This window comes from Microcaecilia unicolor, chromosome 7, assembly GCF_901765095.1.
Source record: "Microcaecilia unicolor chromosome 7, aMicUni1.1, whole genome shotgun sequence".
In the NCBI taxonomy this organism is placed as follows: Eukaryota; Metazoa; Chordata; class Amphibia; order Gymnophiona; family Siphonopidae; genus Microcaecilia; species Microcaecilia unicolor.
This window is the reverse complement of record NC_044037.1, coordinates 107,471,648-107,489,459: the sequence shown is the minus strand read 5'-3', so window position 1 is coordinate 107,489,459 and position 17,812 is coordinate 107,471,648. Positions and strand designations below refer to the sequence as shown.

The 17,812-nt window shown below is 42.5% G+C and overlaps 1 protein-coding gene across 1 annotated transcript in view; it reads right to left on the bottom strand.

The window, feature by feature from the left end:
* Nucleotides 1-15,759, bottom strand: part of SPN (sialophorin) — a 30,141-nt gene extending 14,382 nt beyond the window's left edge. Inside the window, exon 1 of the mRNA XM_030210149.1 lies at nucleotides 15,610-15,759. The gene's annotated coding sequence lies outside the window, so the exon portion shown is untranslated. The remainder of the gene's footprint in view (nucleotides 1-15,609) is intronic.
* Nucleotides 15,760-17,812: the final 2,053 nt, after the last annotated feature.

Below are 17,812 nucleotides of genomic sequence, written 5' to 3'. Positions count from 1 at the left end.
TGGAGATAGGCGTTTCTGGTCGATTATGCCCCTCCACATATTTGATATACTGCCTTTTGTAGGAAATCACATGTTTAATTATCAATATTTTGTACCTTATGGTGTAATACCATCTTGTCCTGAAGCAGAACTGCTTGGGTTTGTTTTATTTTCTGAACTTTTGTAGTCAGATCTTCCAGCTTTGTTTCACAGACTCCAAGTCTAATTTCCACATTCTGCAACTTACTGAGTTCCTGTCACGTCTGTGGTCGTGACCCCTCTCAGGCTTACCTTATTTATGGCGGTCAGCTTCTAAGCTGGCTTCTGTCTGGTCTTTCTAAGTTAGCTCTGTCTCTGTGTGCTGGCTACTTCCAGCATGGCTCTGATTGCTCCTCTGTGCTGCACCTGTGTATGCTGAGCCTCTCTATGCTTCAGTATGCTTTCTGCCTGCTTCTTGGTTTGTGCTCCCCTCGCCCTCTGGTGGCCAGAACCGGTGGCTGCCATAGACTGTCTTGCTGTTCCTACCTGTTCCAGGCTTCAGCCCAGTCCGGTCTGGATCTTACTACTACTACTACTTAACATTTTTAAAGCACTACTAGGGTTACACAGCGCTGTACAGTTTAACAAAGAAGGACAGACCCTGCTCAAAGGAGCTTACAATTTAAAGGACAACATGTGCAGTCAGCTTGCAATCTAATGGACAACATGTGCAGACAGTCAATTGGGGCAGTCTAGATTTCCTGGATAGAGGTAAAATGATTAGGTGCCGAAGGTGACATTGAAGAGATGGGCTTTGAGTAAGGATTTGAAGATGGGCAGGGAGGGGGCTCTGTGTATGGGCTCAGGGAGTTTGTTCCAAGCATAGGGAGAGGTAAGGCAGAAAGGGCGGAGCCTGGAGTTGGCGATGGTGGAGAAGGGAGCAGAGAGGAGGGATTTGTCCTGTGAGTGGAGGTTTTGGGTAGGAGCGTAAGGGGAGATAAGGGTAGAGAGGTAGTGAGGGGCTGCAGATTGAGTGCATTTGTAGGTTAGTAGGAGAAGTTTGAACTGTATGCGGTACCTGATTGGAAGCCAGTGAAGTGACTTGAGGAGAGGGGTGATATGAACATATCGGTCCAGGTGGAAGATAAGACGTGCAGCAGAGTTCTGAATGGATTGAAGGGGGGATAGGTGGCTAAGTGGGAGGCCAGTGAGGAGTAGGTTGCAATAGTCAAGGCGAGAGGTAATAAGAGAGTGGACAAGAGTTCGGGTGGTGTGCTCAGAGAGGAAAGGGCGAATTTTGCTGATGTTGTAGAGAAAGAAGCGACAGGTCTTGTTTGTGCCTGAACAGCACCCGTAGTTGCCTTGAGATTGCTGCAGCTGAGCCTCAGATGCTGATGGGCTTATTAATCACCTTGAAACTTCTGTGTTTGCCTTTGCATCGCCTAAGGCCCTGGTTTGTTGGTACTTGTTGCACTTCTGCCTAGTCCAGTTTATAGTCTGTATTCTTGCCTGATTCTAGTTTAGTCTTTGTGTAGCTTCTTGTTCTGTGTTGCTTGTTGCCCAGTCTTGTTTCTTGTTTGTATGTCTTTGTCTAGTTCGTGGTTGCCTGTGTTTCTTGTTCAGTGGCTGCCTGGCAGCTTTCAGTTCTGTCCCTTGTCTGACTGAGAGTCCTAGTCTAGTATTCTGCCTAGCCTCCCTGTGTGTTCTAGTCCCTGTGTGTATCCTGCTGGTATCCAGTTCTGGCCCTGTCCGGTAAATCCTGCCAGCCACCTGCACTCAGGGGCTCAACTCCTGAGGAACGGTGGTCAAGTGCAGGTGAAGTCTAGCTGGCCCTGTCAGAGTTCTGCCTTATCCCTGTGTGGGGTGGTTTTGCATGCCACTGCCGCTCCTTGGCAGTGGCCCAAGGGCTCACGATCCTAGTTCCTGCTTTTGGAAAACGTGACAGTTCCCTTGAACAGCAGGAATTACTCCTGAGTACACCTTATACAAGGATTCAAGGTCCAGCCATATTGCCTCCAAGTTTATTTCAGCTGGTTTTATCAAAGGGGGAATTGTAAATTCAATCCCCTGAGCTAAAACTTCCTCCCCTCCCAGTGGCGACTGCTGTAACTCAAGCGCTACTGTGCTTGCGCCTTCGGAGGACCAACTCTACTACTACTACTACTACTATTTAGCATATCTATAGCGCTACAAAGCGTACGCAACTCAATGGCTGTATTCCTCCTTCCCTTGCAGGCTGCAATGTGGATTCATAGTAGCTTGCATTGCTACATGTGTCCACCAAGCCAGAGGGCAGCTGGGCACAACAGGGCTGAGCGATATTTCACTCCTGAGGTCTGGGCTCTTCCTTGTTCCCAAATCAGACACAACACCCCCACCAATAGCCTGCATATAAGTTGAGATCTCAGTTTGCCATAAAGAAAGGAGTTGTGACGGGCGGGAGGAAACCCGATGTCTAGAAGAAATCCTTTTCAATGACCTCATCACAAGTCAAAAATTAATGCAACCCAATTCACACATTAACACCCTAATTCTATATATGATACTCAAAATTGCGCACGGAAATTTGGGTGTGCACCCAATTTGCACATACAATTTAATTGACAGACAAGCCAATTAGCATCAATAATTGGGCACCAATAATCAATTATTGGCACTAATTGCTATTAATTTAAATTTACAGGTGCATCTTCAGGTGCCAGTTACTCGTGGATCAGAAAAGAGAGCGGGCAATGGAAGGGGCATGGATGGATCAGGGGCATTCTTGGAATTTGTGCACAGTGTTATAGAATAAGTGAGATCCGCAGCTAATTAAGGCGTGATAATTTACTACAGGTTTCAGTTATTGTAAATCCTCGCAGCCAAAACTGGATGCAGATCCCGGTGCCAAACATTATTCTAAAAATGGTGCCCAGCTCTGAGCGCCATTTATAGAATAGCACTGAGTGCTAATATTTATCAGCCCCCAAAATTGGGTGTTATTTATAGAATTTAGTCCTAAGCACCTAACACACTTAGTAAAATGACCCCAAAATGATGGCTTTCAAAGCTTGCTTCAGATTTAAAGAGGAATTATTTTGTGATCAGTGGATGCAGATTTTTCCAAACATCTTGCATGGAGGAGTGGCCTAGTGGGTAGAGCACCAGTCTTGCAATCCAGAGGCAGCTAGTTCAAATCCCACTACTGCTGTGTCTGATCCTGGGGAAGTCACTTAACCCTGCATTACCTCAGGTACAAACTTAGATTGTGAGCCCTCCTGGGACAGAGAAATATCCAGAGTACCTGAATGTAACTCACCTTCAGCTACTACTGAAAAAGGTGTGAGCAAAATCTAAATAAATAAATAAATGTTATACATGAGTGTAAGAAACAGTTTCTTGCTCTGAAGACATGGACACTGGAATTAGGGGCTATCTGTGTTTTGTTGTTGTGTTTTTTTTTTTTTAAGGAACCTTGTAGGTGTTTGGTATCTTTTCAGGATAAGGTATTTCTGTTTGTTGATGCATTATAATTAGACACATTTCTTTTGGGTCAGAATAAGGAATCAGGGAATGATGGGATTATACCATAAACTGGTTTAAGATTCTGGGAAAATTATTCCTTATTTTCTTCAGAGCATCTTTCTTTGTCTTATTCCATTCTCTCTCTCTTTCCATAATATGAATATTTGGATGTAAATGTCTTTTGTGGAACAAACTTATCCTTTTCTTGTTTCTTGATATGAGATGGTTATGTTTATAAGCATCAATTAAAAATGAAAAATAAAAGAAATTAAGAAATATTTATTTGCTCACACCTTTTTCACTAGGAGCTCAAGGTGAGTTACATTCAGGTACACTGGATATTTCTCTGTCACAGGAAGGCTCATAATCTAAGTTTGTACCTGAGGCAATGGAGGGTTAAGTGACTTGCCCAAGATCACAAGGAGCAGTAGTGGAATTTGAACCAGCCACCTCTGGATTTCAAGACCAGTGCTCAAACCACTAGGCCACTCCTCTACTGAAACCAGTGGTGTGCTGGTAAATATTTAACAACAGGCTCTCTCTACAGCAACAACAACAAAAAAAAAAAAACGTAGATATGTGGGGGCAACAACCAATTTACAAATAATATTAAAACAAACAATATTATTTACTGTAAATTCCAAATGGCCAATTGATTTTCACAGAATGCTTTGGTTGATTTTTGCCGCACTCTTGTATCTGTAGCCAACATATCATAATAACACGATCCTGACAGCAGATAAAGACCTGTACGGTCCATCCAGCCTGCCCAACATGATAAACTTGTATGTGCTACTTTATATGTATAATTTTGAACTTACTGTTTGAAATGTATGTAAGACTAAGTTGAATATTCTGGTTGAAATATCTTATTATGTTGTTATGATTATGTTTAAACGGTTTTTATTCAGGATCACAGAATACCATTAGTACCATTAATTTCCCAATTAGCATGTGACCCCTTACCGCCACCTATTTATTAGGCGGTAAGGGCTCCCACGCTAAACCCGCGCTAATCAGCATTGTGGCAATTTGACAGTTAGTGAAGGGCATGCCTACTCTCTGCCCCCAAACACACCCCGGGGCAGGGGTGGGGCATGTGTCCTCTTTTTGAGAGGACAAAATATGGTAACCCTACTTTTAGCATGCGGTAAGCATGCGTTAGTCCTTACCATTGCATAGTAAAAGGGCCCCAGAGTCTCTGTTACAGTTCCATAGGCTAGCATTTAAAGAGACTGTTTTAAAGTTACCATAGTATCGGTATAAAGCACAGGTAATAGTCACAGGAAACCTCACTTTAGATTTTAATTTCCTGCCACCCACCCCCAACCTGATTTATAGGCCCTTGAACCAATTAGGAAGCTACAAATTTAATTAGGCATCTCTATCAGCCACTAATTAGCTCTTTGAAACACAGTCTACTTAGTTCCATAGGGGAACCTACTAATAACATTAAAAAAAAAATAATAATAATAAGTAAATATTAGTGTACCATAGCATATAACTAGCAATGTTAGGGGACTTTAGTTTACATACCCTCACTCCATTACCAACTTAAGAAATCACCAATAATAAGATACAGGCAGCAGTCCAACAGCGAGAAGCGGGCTATCCAGTCTTTTGCACTGAGTGTCACAAGTTTGATTATCTCCCATATAGTGAGAAGTCATATGTGTGCACTCAGTTCAAAGAACTCCTAGCACTCAGGGAATGGGTTTGATCTCTGGAGGCTAGAGTAGCAGACTTGGAGGAGCTGAGGCAGATAGAAAGGCTTATAGAGGAAGACTACAGGGCCTATAGTACAGAAGTCCCACCTCCAGCCTGGCAACCTCTGTGCTGCAAAGGAGAAGAAAGGTCACCTGAAGAGAGAACATTGCCATGGAGAGGCAGGAAGTGATCCTGTAGCCAGGGCTTACCCTCCAGGGGATGCAATATCCTCTCACACTGAGGATGTGTTTCCAGGGGGTTTCTGCCCAGGAGGGAAGGGTTAGGACAGCCGTTGTTGGAGATTCGATCATTAGGCATATAGATAGCTGAGTGGCTGGTGGACATGAGGATCACTTGGTCACTTGCCTGCCTGGTGCAAAGGTGGCGGACCTCAAGCTTCCACCTAGGTAAGATTTTAGTCAGTGGTGGGAAGGAGCCTCCTCTCTTAGTATATGTGGATACCAATGACATAGGAAAATGTGAAAGGGAGGTTCTGGAAGCCATATTTAGAGCTCTAAGGTAGAAAGCTAAAATCCGGAACCTCCAGGGCAGCATTTTCAGAAGTGCTTACCGTTCCAAGCGCAGAGCTCTGGAGTCTCAAAGCACGGATGAGATGATGGTACAGGAAGGAGGGTCTTAGGAACTGGGCAACGTTCTGGGGAAAGGGGGAGACTGTTCTGGAAAGATGGGCTCCACCTTAACCAGGGTGGAACCAGGCTGCAGACATCAACATTTAAAAAGGAGATAGAGCAGTTTTTAAAACTAGAAACTGGAGGAAGGCCGACAGTCACTCTAAAGTGCATGGTTCGGCACAAGGTATCTTTAAAAGATATCACCAAAACAGGGAAGATACGGTATCTCGATAGCAAGGTTGCAATAAATTCCATAGTAGACTAGGGTGTCTTTAAATAGAGACAGATTTTAAAGATTTCAAATTATTACTGTTATCAATAGAAATCAAACAAAATAAAACATGGAAAAGAAAATAAGATGATACCTTTTTTATTGGACATAACTTAATACATTTCTTGATTAGCTTTCAAAGGTTGCCCTTCTTCCTCAGATCGGAAATAAGCAAATGTGCTAGCTGACAGTGTATATAAGTGAAAACATTCAAGCATTACTATGACAGTCTGACAGGGTGGGAGGATGGGGGTGGGTAGGAGGTATGCATGGGGACATCAAAGCATATCATTGATATTCTAACAGGATGGGTGTGGATAGGTGAGGGGAGGATGATCAACAGAGACATACAGCTTTATGGTTTATAATGGGCTAGGAACCCCAGATCCTTGTTAAGTCCTTTCTGTTGGGTGTTAAAATATTCAATCATTCTGACTTCAAAGGTCTTACTTCTTGTATGGTTTTAAAGTTACCTTTCAGGATTCTCAATTATTACTGTCAACTGCACAGCAAGTTGTAAATAGGAATAACAAACATTGTTTGAAATGACTGTATACAAATGCCAGAAGCCTAAGAAATAAAATGGGAGAGTTAGAATATATTGCACTAAATGAAACGATAGATATAATAGTCATCTCCGAGACCTGGTGGAAGGAAAATAACCAGTAGGACACTGTAATACCAGGGTACAAATTATATTGCAGTGATAGAGTGGACTGAATTGGTAGAGGGGTAGAATTATATGTTAAAGAGAGCCTTGAATCGAATAGACTAAAAATTCTGCAGGACACAAAACACATTTTGGAATCCCTATGGTAGAAATTCCATGTGTAAAGGGGAAAAAAGATAGTGATTGGAGTGTACTACCATCCACATGGCCAGAATGAACAGACAAATATATAAATGTTATGAGTAATTAGGGAGGCTAATAAACTGGGGAACACAATAATAATGGGTGACTTCAATTACCACAATGAATGGTTGGTAGTGAATGGAATGAGGGGTATTCCACAGTGCACCATATCGAAATTGAATGGATAATTGTTGAATAGGAGTTGATTTCAATTATCCCAATATTGACTGGGTAAATGTAACATCAGTGCACGCTAGGGAGGTAAAGTTCCGGGCTTGCAATGTTTCATTTAGACTGGTTTTAGCCAGAAAAGTCCATAAGTCATTATTATGATGGACCTGGGAAAATCCACTGCTTGTTTTTAAGCTAAGCAGCATAAAATCTATGATAAGCAGCATAAAATCTGTTTTACTTTTCTGGGATCTTGCCAGTAACTTGTGACCTGGATTGGAAGCAGAATACTGGACTTGATGGACCTTCTATCTGTCCCAGTATAGCAACGCTTATGTTCTTATCACTGAATAAATGTCAGTAACCAATAAACTACAGGAAGACTGCTTCAGGACTCTCTCAGCCTACTAACACTGGAGCACATAAATAGTATTGTACTACACAGCACTAAGCTTGCCAATTTAGTATCCAAAGAAATGGCCGCCTCCACTGCAAGTTATCACTATTCCTTCATCATCCCTCCCCTTGCCTCTCAACAGCATCACTATGAGCCTCCCGACACTTTTCCTTACTTCCAAAAATGTTAGGCATACTGGTGGTGGTGGGAATGGTCCTAACAGGGAGTAGTAGGCCAGCAGCAGCAGTATTCTGTAACACAGGGCAGGTCTTTCTGGCCAGCATATACTCGTAGGCCTGCAGTGGTCCTGGCCCCTCCACTCCACCCCCTCCCCATACACAAGTTTCCTGTCTGAAAGGAAGCCCGTGTGTAAGGAGCAAATGGGACCCCCATAGGGCCTGTGAGTGCACTGAATCTATGAGTACTGCCACCACCGAGGTGAGATGATGGAGTCAGAGGAGGGAAAAATTGTCTTTTTCTACTTAGGTTGGTGCTCAGATTATCATTAATTGCACTGCCAGTCAGCCAGATTGGTTATATAGTAGCTGGTTAGCAATCTTACATAGTAGAAGAGGAAAGGAGGGAGAGGGGACAAAGAGGAGATAAGAGAAAGTGCAAAGGGTTGAAGAGGAAGAAAGAGAATATAGAACTGCAGGAAATTTTGACCACAGTCTTCTCATGCCTGCCTCCACTCCACCCTCTCCACATTAGTCAGTTTTCAATGCAGCACTGCCAGCACTGTGATGACGAACAACTTCAGATATAGTGGTTGACCCTTCCTGCTTTTAATCTCGCAAGATCATCAGCAGGAAGTGTGAGCTGTTAGATTTGGAGCTGCTCATGGTCACGTGTAGGCAGAGAAGAAACTGAGTGCTTGGCTCCCAAGGTTGGGACTTCTCTGAACTTGCACAGGAGATAGCCTCGTGAAGTACGAGACTTCTGCCTAATGCAAAAGACTTAGCAGGTTTGAGAACTGGGTGGAATGAATAAAGAGAGGAGAATCTCCAGGCTGGTACATTACTACAGGAAGGAAAAGCTGAAGTGAAGAAGAGTGCAAGCAGATGCTATGCAAGGGAAAGAGGGTAGATATGGCAATGGGGACTGAGAGTCAAGGAGGGAGGCTAAAATTTAGGAGAGGAAGGAAGCAGAACATTATGAATCATTTTCTGGAACACATGAGAGCACTAGAAATCATCTTAAATGCAGGCAGCCACCAACAACAAGGTGTGTCTCTTCCTGTTTCTTTCATGTTACCAATGTGGTATATTATCATTCAGTGTAAAAAATGCAACGAAGGCTGCTACATTGGAGAAACCAGTCAGATGCTAAAGAAGAGATTTAATTTACATAGACACCAAATGAAAAATGCCAGTACTAATAAAGATGTGATGCCTGTGGGACAGCACTTTACAAAACCAGAACACTGTACCAGTGACTTCATGGTAAGAATCTTAAAAGGGAACTTTAAAACAATACAGGAACGTAAGACCTTTGAAGTCAGAATGATTAAATATTTTGACACCCACCAGACAGGACTTAACAAAGATCTGGGTTTTCTAGCCCATTATAAACCATAAAAATGTACTGCTTTGAAAATCGTACTGCTTTGTCCCCCTCCTGTCTCCATGCATATCTCGCCTGTCCCTGTTCCTGTCTCTCACCTATCCACCCCCATCCTGTTAGACTGTCACTGGAATACTTTGATGTTTCACTTAAATATACTGTCATCTACCAACATTTGCTTATTTCCAATCTGACGAAGAAGGGCAACCTTCGAAAGCTAATAAAGAAATGTATTAAGTTATGTCCAATAAAAAAGGTATCATCTTATTTTATTTTCCATGTTTTATTTTGTTTTATTTCTATATGTTACCTTGAAGATCTCCTAGCTTCACAAAATGCACACTGCTGCCTACATCAGTCCTCATTAGACGTATCAAATACCGATGAGATTTCTTTCATATTCATGCCCCACCCTGCCTACACATGATCATATCTTAAGCAGGAGGTAATTCTCCATGTGGTAGACACGGTCACAGCAAGAGTGACAATTGGAGTCATTTTCGAAAGAGAAGGACACCCATCTTTTGACATAAATCGGAAGATAGGCGTCCTTCTCACAGGATTGTCCAAATCGGTATAATTGAAAGTCGATTTTGGACGTCCCCAACTGCACTCCGTCACAGGGACGGCCAAAGTTCAAGGGGGCGTATCAGAGGCATAGCGAAGGCGGGACTTGGGCGTGCCTAACACTAGGATGTCCTCGACCCATAATCGAAAGAAACAAGGACGTCCCTGACGAACACTTAGACAACTTTACCTGGTCATATTTTTCTTATTACCAAGGCACAAAAAGGTGCCCAAAATGACCAGATGACCACCGGAGAGAATTGGGGATGACCTCCCCTTACTCCCCCAGTGGTCACTAACCACCTCCCACCCTCAAGAAACATCTTTCAAAATATTGATTGCCAGCCTCTATGCCAGCCTCAGATGTCATACTCAGGTCTATCACAGCAGTATGCAGGTACCTGGAGAAGTTTTAGTGGGTACAGTGCACTTCAGGCAGGCGGACCCAGCCCCATCCCCCCCCCCACCTGTTATGTTTGTGGATGAAACAGCGAGCCCTCCAAAACCCACCACAAACCCACTCTACCCACATCTAGGTGCCCCCCTTCACCCGTAAGAGCTATTGTAGTGGTGTACAGTTGTGGGTAGTGTGTTTTATTTTTTTTGGGGGGGGGGGGTTGGGGGGCTCAGCACACAAGATAAGGGAGCTATGCACCTGGGAGCAATTTATGAAGTCCACTGCAGTGCCCTCTAGGGTGCCCGGTTGGTGTCCTGGCATGTCAGCGGGACCGGTGCACTACAAATGCTGGCTTGTCCCATGACCAAATGGCTTGCATTTGGTCGTTTCTGAGATGGACGTCCTTGGTTTCCATTATCGACGAAAATCAGAAACGACCAAGTCTAGGGACGACCATCTCTAAGGATGACCAAATTTCAGGATTTGGGCTTCTCTGACCGTATTATCGAAACGAAATATGGACGTCCATCTTGTTTCGAAAATACGAGTTTCCCCGCCCATGGATGGGGACATTTTGCGAGGACGTCCAAATCGAAACGAGGACGTCCTTTTCGATTATGCCCCTCCACGTGTCCTTCTGCTTTATACAGGACAGTCCTTTTTCAACTTGCATTTCAGAAAAGTAAAGAAGTCTATACAAATATATAAATAGCATGTCATCATAAAAAAAGCATTGTGTTAAAAACTGACAGATCAATATTGAAAAGCATTTATGCACTCAACTAATAATGTTAATTTTTTATTATTATTATTATTATTATTATTACGTGCAGGTTAACAGATACATTTAGGATGGGCACTTTGATGTCTGCCAAATGTTATCCATATCAGATCAGGAGGGGATGAGGGGCTTTTCAAGAGCAGAACGAAACTTATCTGGATAGCAATCCTGTCTTAAAAGGCTAAATTATGCATCAGTGCTTCCTATTCAGTGGTCCCAGCTAAGTATAGCTCTGTTGGATATTGTGCATAATAATAAGTGAATAAATCTTCTGCAAGTCATTATGTAGTGGCCATGGGTCTGAAGAGCACCCTGTGATTATCTGGAATGCCAAAAGGGGAAAGGGAAATGGGACTTGATATGCTGCCTTTCTGTGGTTTTTGCAACTACATTCAAAGCTGTTTACATAGTAGATACAGGTACTTATTTGTACCTGGGGCAATGGAGGGTTAATTGACTTGCCCAGAGTCACAAGGAGCTGCAATGAGATTTGAATCCAGTCCCCCAGGATCAAAGTCTGCTGCATTAACCACTAGGCTTGTCCCCAGGACCTTTTGAATGAGAATGCCATCCAGCTCATTTCATCTTTGCTGCTCCGTCTCTCCTGGTTAACAACAGAAAATGTTATATTGTTTTTTATTGTTTATTTATTTATATCCCAAATATTGAGCAAACTTCTCTGTGTCCAGAGACAGAGTAGTTTCCATTAGGTTTAGCACCCTCAATCATCTTAAAAAGTTGGCTCCTTTGAACAGAACTAGCACCTGTTGGAGGACAGCAGAGCTGTATCAGAGCGTATTTCTTTGGAGCAGTAAGGTTATCAATAGAAATCAAACAAAATAAAATATGGAAAAGAAAATAAGATGATACCTTTTTTATTGGACATAACTTCGTACATTTCTCGATTAGCTTTCGAAGGTTGCCCTTCTTCGTCAGATCGGAAATAAGCAAATGTGCTAGCTGACAGTGTATATAAGTGAAAACATTCAAGCATTACAATGACAGTCTGACAGGGTGGGAGGATGGGGGTGGGTCGGAGGTATGCATGGGGACATCAAAGCATATCATTGATATTCTAAAAGGATGGGTGTGGATAGGTGAGGGGTGGAGTGATCAACAGAAACATACAGCTTTATGGTTTATAATGGGCTAGGAACCCCAGATCCTTGTTAAGTCCTTTCTGTTGGGTGTTAAAATATTCAATCATTCTGACTTCAAAGGTCTTACGTTCTTGTATGGTTTTAAAGTTACCTTTCAGGATTCTCACTGTGAAGTCACTGGTACAGTGTCCTGGCCCTGTAAAATGTTGACCAACAGGTGTGGGAACCCTACTGGCACCAGCATTGTTCATGTGATGTCTATGTAAATTGTTTCACTTGCTCATCTTCCAATGTGGTATATATCATTCAGTGTAAAAAATGTAAGGAAGGATGCTATATTGGAGAAACAGGCCAGATGCTTAAGACAAGATTCAATTTACATAGACATCACATGAACAATGCTGGTGCCAGTAGGGTTCCCACACCTGTTGGTCAACATTTTACAGGACCAGGACACTGTACCAGTGACTTCACAGTGAGAATCCTGAAAGGTAACTTTAAAACCATACAAGAACGTAAGACCTTTGAAGTCAGAATGATTGAATATTTTAACACCCAACAGAAAGGACTTAACAAGGATCTGGGGTTCCTAGCCCATTATAAACCATAAAGCTGTATGTTTCTGTTGATCACTCCACCCCTCACCTATCCACACCCATCCTTTTAGAATATCAATGATATGCTTTGATGTCCCCATGCATACCTCCGACCCACCCCCATCCTCCCACCCTGTCAGACTGTCATTGTAATGCTTGAATGTTTTCACTTATATACACTGTCAGCTAGCACATTTGCTTATTTCCGATCTGATGAAGAAGGGCAACCTTCGAAAGCTAATCAAGAAATGTACGAAGTTATGTCCAATAAAAAAGGTATCATCTTATTTTCTTTTCCATATTTTATTTTGTTTGATTTCTATTGATAACCTTACTGCTCCAAAGAAATACGCTCTGATACAGCTCTGCTGTCCTCCAACAGGTGCTAGTTCTGTTCAAAGGAGCCAACTTTTTAAGATGATTGAGGGTGCTAAACCTAATGGAAACTACTCTGTCTCTGGACACAGAGAAGTTTGCTCAATATTTGGGATATTCAAATACCCAGAGAGCTGGCTTCTATGGTTCTGTAGGTGCAATGGATGCCTTGCCCCCAGTATTGAGCAAGCTCTTTCACTGTGACCAGGAAGGGGTAATTTAGTTAGGCTTAGCACCCTTAATTGTTCTGAAAAGTTGGCTTCTATGTCCCTTATTCCTCCCCCCCCCCAAAAAAAAAACACACATTAGTCTTACTTTATTATAGCCAGACTTTGAATTCCAGGGGTGCCAGAGCACAAAGTGGGGAGGGGGGCACAAACGTTTGCCTCACCCTGCCGTCACATTTTGTCCCCCCCCCCCCATGACTCTCCATACTTGAGCTGGAGAGGGTCCCCAACCCTGCCCTGCACATGTGCTGTTCCCACCTGCAACCTCTCTCTGACACCTCTGTACTGGGCATTCCCCCCCCCCCAGCACATGCTCGGTGTCCATGAAACTGAGCATGCGCGAGAGAGCCCCGCCCCCTACATGCACTCAGTTTAGCAAAAAATAAGCATGCGTGGTGGGTGGAGGCCCAGTGCCACATCAAAGGTGGTCAGTGTAAGTGGAGGTAGTGGAGGAGCATTTCCATTGGGAAAGCAAAGGGATCCCTGCCAGCCAGGTGTCCCAAACTCAAGGCCCTCTTGTGGCTATGCCCCTGGAGTGGCAGCACTTGAGAGAAACACTTCCTGATTTTTGTGTCCCATTTGCCCTGTAGCATAGCACGGTACTAGCACCCGGAGGGCACCAGCTTTGAATTTCTGGTTGCCTGTGGTGAATTTACAGCTGGAAGGCCTGCAGATCTCTTTACTTCCCTTATGTGTTGTGAGAACCATAACTGCCCACTTCACGGGCATTGCAGCCCAGACTTCTATTGCTACTTCTCTTTCCAGATTCAGATCCGGTGAAGTAATAATTTAAGCAACAGTTTTCATAAACAAGCATCACTTTCCCAACAGAGCTAGTGACGTCCTTTGCATTGTTGAACAACACTTAGCATGCTTTTAAACTGATAACTGATCTGAAAAAAACTGGCCACCCATGTATTAGGTGACCCCCATAATAAAGGGTCTTATCCTGAAACTGGTTTTGCTGACGTATATATATCTATAGATAGATAGATAGATAGATAGATAGATAGATATGTTATTGTTGTGACGTTTCACGTTTATTATATTTTACTAACCCACCAGTCGGAGGCTCCATCTAGGTGGCTTACAATTTCAATAATAATATTATTATTATTCAAAGTATGCTCACTAGTTCACAAAATTATCCATGGAGGCGCACCAGTTTACATGTCAGACCTGATAGACCTACCACCTAGGAATGCCAAAAGATCATCCCGCAGATTCCTTGATCTGCACTTCCCCAGCTGCAAAGGAATGAAATACAAACTAATGCATGCGTCAAACTTTACCTACCTGAGCATACAGTTATGGAACGCACTGCCGCACAGCTTAAAATCGATCTATGAAAAAACGAACTTCCGCATATTACTGAAGACCCATCTCTTTAATAAAGCGTACCACAAAGATCAACAATTGTGAATGTACACTACTCGCACATCTATATTCAGAACTGTTTCACAATATCTGCTTGTATACTATTACTTTGTTTTATTATCATCATGCTGACCAAGATCCTGCAATACTAAATGTTTATTTACTAACATTCTTCCACTACTCATGATGTATTGTAAGCCACTTTGAGCCTGCAAAGAGGTGGGATAAGGTGGGATACAAATGCAACAAATAATAATAATTATTATTATTATTGCGAGTGCTTTAAGACAGACATTGACTGTGAGGGATGAGGGAAGAACTACAATATTTGAAGAGACAGAGGTGAGGGGAACATTAGGATGATCTTCAGTAAGAGGAGATGATTAGTTAATAATAGGACTAAATACCTAAGACAAAACGTCTAGAAATAAGAATGTTTTTAGTTCTTTCGTAAACATCGATAGGGAGTCTATGCTATGTAACAGTCCAGTATAAAACCATTCAATCTGATATAAAGTTTTATAACTAAAAATAATTATAATTAAAAACAATTATTTTATTTATAACAATCTAGGTCAAAATCGCCTTTCTTGCTTAAAAATCTTCCCTTGGACTTTCCCCCCCCCCCCCCCCCCCCCCCATCTTGCCTTGACACAAATCCAGTCCTAGTTGCAAGGGCAGATCCTTCTGTAGCAGTTCTCTCTCTTCTAGTTTTTGGCATGAATTCCTATCATCTCTGGTTTTGAGTTCTAATCTAGCCGTACCACACTCCTCAACATAAAGCATTCATCTTTTGCTGAACTTCATGCATAGGCTTATGCTGCTGCAAAGCTCTTGTGGGGTAGTTTTGGATGAAAGGTACTATACTGTCATCGTAGATGCACTTTGCTATGGGTTTCATTTATCAAGGTAGTGAGGACAGAGTAGCTGCCAAAAGCTTTAAGCTTTGTCATGCATAGGGCAGACATTTAGGAAAGCATCTGTAACTGAGAAATGTGCTTAAGGGTTTGTCCCATTTTCTGTCTATGAGACAATGCTTAGGCCACAGAGAATGCTAACCTACTTTCCATCACTCTCAGACCTCTGTTAAATTCTAACAACCCCAGTGATCAACATGTGGTTCTTGTCCTTACCTTGTGGGTCCAAATTCTGTTTTCCTCTGGGGGAATCCTATTAGCTGATTTCTTGTTCTTTTAATTAGTTTTTATTCGGTTGCAGGTTGGTGAAACAGTGTTGAACAACCTTACAGTCGCACTCAGAAGTCTCTCAGTGGCTGGCTAAGCCACAGCAAGACACAGTTAAAAAATGTTCTTCCTGTTCTTTTGCTAAAGGCTTTTGACGATTTAAAGAGGAAGTCAATAGCTCACTCAGTAGTGCTTCTCACGTAAGACCCATAGAGAGATTAAAAAAAAAATAGCCTTACATTCACTGCCCTATTCACTCTTTGCATTGTGACACTGCAGACTCTGTTTGTTCTGCTGCTGGACCCCTTAGGGTCAGTTCATAGTAATATTAGCGGGCAGGCCGGCCATCAGTACTCAGCAGCACATAACTGGCAGTGCCAATGAATATCAGTACTATGTGGCCATCTTTTAAATCAGACAAGAGAGGGCTGTTGTGGGGGTGGAGTCAGGGATGAGCCAGCAGATATGCGGGTTCCAGCAATATTCAGTGCCAGTTCCCATATAAGTAAACAATCCTAAATCTACCTTCCTAGCTATGCAGGTGCCAGCACTGAATATCAGCTGCATAGCTTCTGGGTGGAGGCCTGAAGCAGCATATAGTCTCATCTCCCTTTCTGCCCACCCCCCAAATAGATTCACCTTTCTCCCAACCTCCACAGGAGCAATAGGCCCCTACCCTCGTGACTCCCCCCTCCAAAGAGTAATAGGCCCCCTCCCTCCCAAAAAGGAATAGGCCCACTCCTGAAGCCTCATTGCCAGCTCCCCTACTCCTATCCCCAGACCTACCTTAATATTTGCTGGTTGTTCAGTTGCTCCTGCCTGTGTCAGCTTTGGCCTCAAAATGGCTGTTGCAACCTCTAGCAGCAGTCTCACCACATGCAATCTTTCCTTAAGTTAGTGTAACCCGGTGAGTTATATTTATTTTTTTATTTTTACCTGGGGTCCGGGGGAGGCTCTAGGCTCCCAGAGATTGTTGGTGGCCAGTACTGTGACTCCAGAAGCGGTTCTAGACTTCCTGCACAGAGCTGCGCAGTCTGCGGCTTGCCCCAATGCTCTGAGTGTTGGATTTGTTTTTTTGAGTGAACATTTCTAGTTTTATAAGAGTTTTGACAGATTTATGATAAAAGTCTGTAAATATATTTAAATGTGTGTTTAAACATATAAAAAATACACTGTATGTATAGTTTGATGGCACCAATGATTGTAAGATATTTTGATCTGACTGTATAGAAATTGTATGGGTTTTTGTCTAAAAATATAACTTTTCTATTATTTCCTATGGAAAGTTATTTTATTTATTTATTTATTGCATTTGTATCCCACATTTTCCCACCTCTTTGCAGGCTCAATGTGGCTTACAATGTGTTGTTATTAGTAGATTAGGAGATAACAGTTAGTGTTACATGGAAAGTAGCATGATCGAGATTCAGACAAGTTAATATAAGTATAAAAATATTACTGATAATAGGTAAGATGGAGATGTCATAGAAAATAGCGTAATCAAAATTCAGACAAGAAGGTATAAGCAAGAACATTGTTGATAATAGGTAAGGTTGCTATGTATTACATTTCTAGTTTTTGCTCTTATTGGTATGCATTGTTGAATAGGTGGATCTTCAGGGCTTTGCAAAAGTTAGTTCATAAGTAGTTTTTAAGCTGCGCGGCAATGCATTCCACAACTGTGTACTCAGGTAGGAGAAGTTAGACGCATGCGTTAATTTGTATTTTAGGCCTTTATAACTGGGGAAGTGCAGATTAAGGAACGTTCGAGATGACCTTTTAGCGTTCCTGGGCGGCAGGTCTACCAGATCTGACATGTAGGCTGGGGCATTTCCGTGGATGATTTTATGAACTAGAGAACATATCTTGAACGTGATGCGTTCTTTAAGTGGAAGCCAGTGTAGTTTCTCCCTCAGGGGTTTAGCACTTTCATATTTTGTTTTTTGTATATGAGTCTAGCTGCGGTGTTCTGGGCGGTTTGCAGTCTCTTGGTGATTTGCTCTTTACAGCCGGCGTAAAGTGCGTTGCAGTAGTCTAAGTGACTAAGCACTAGTGATTGCGAAAGATGGTCCTCGGGAAGAATGGTCTTATCCTTTTTAGTTTCCACATCAAATGGAAAATCTTTTTAGTTGTATTTTTCACATGATTGTCA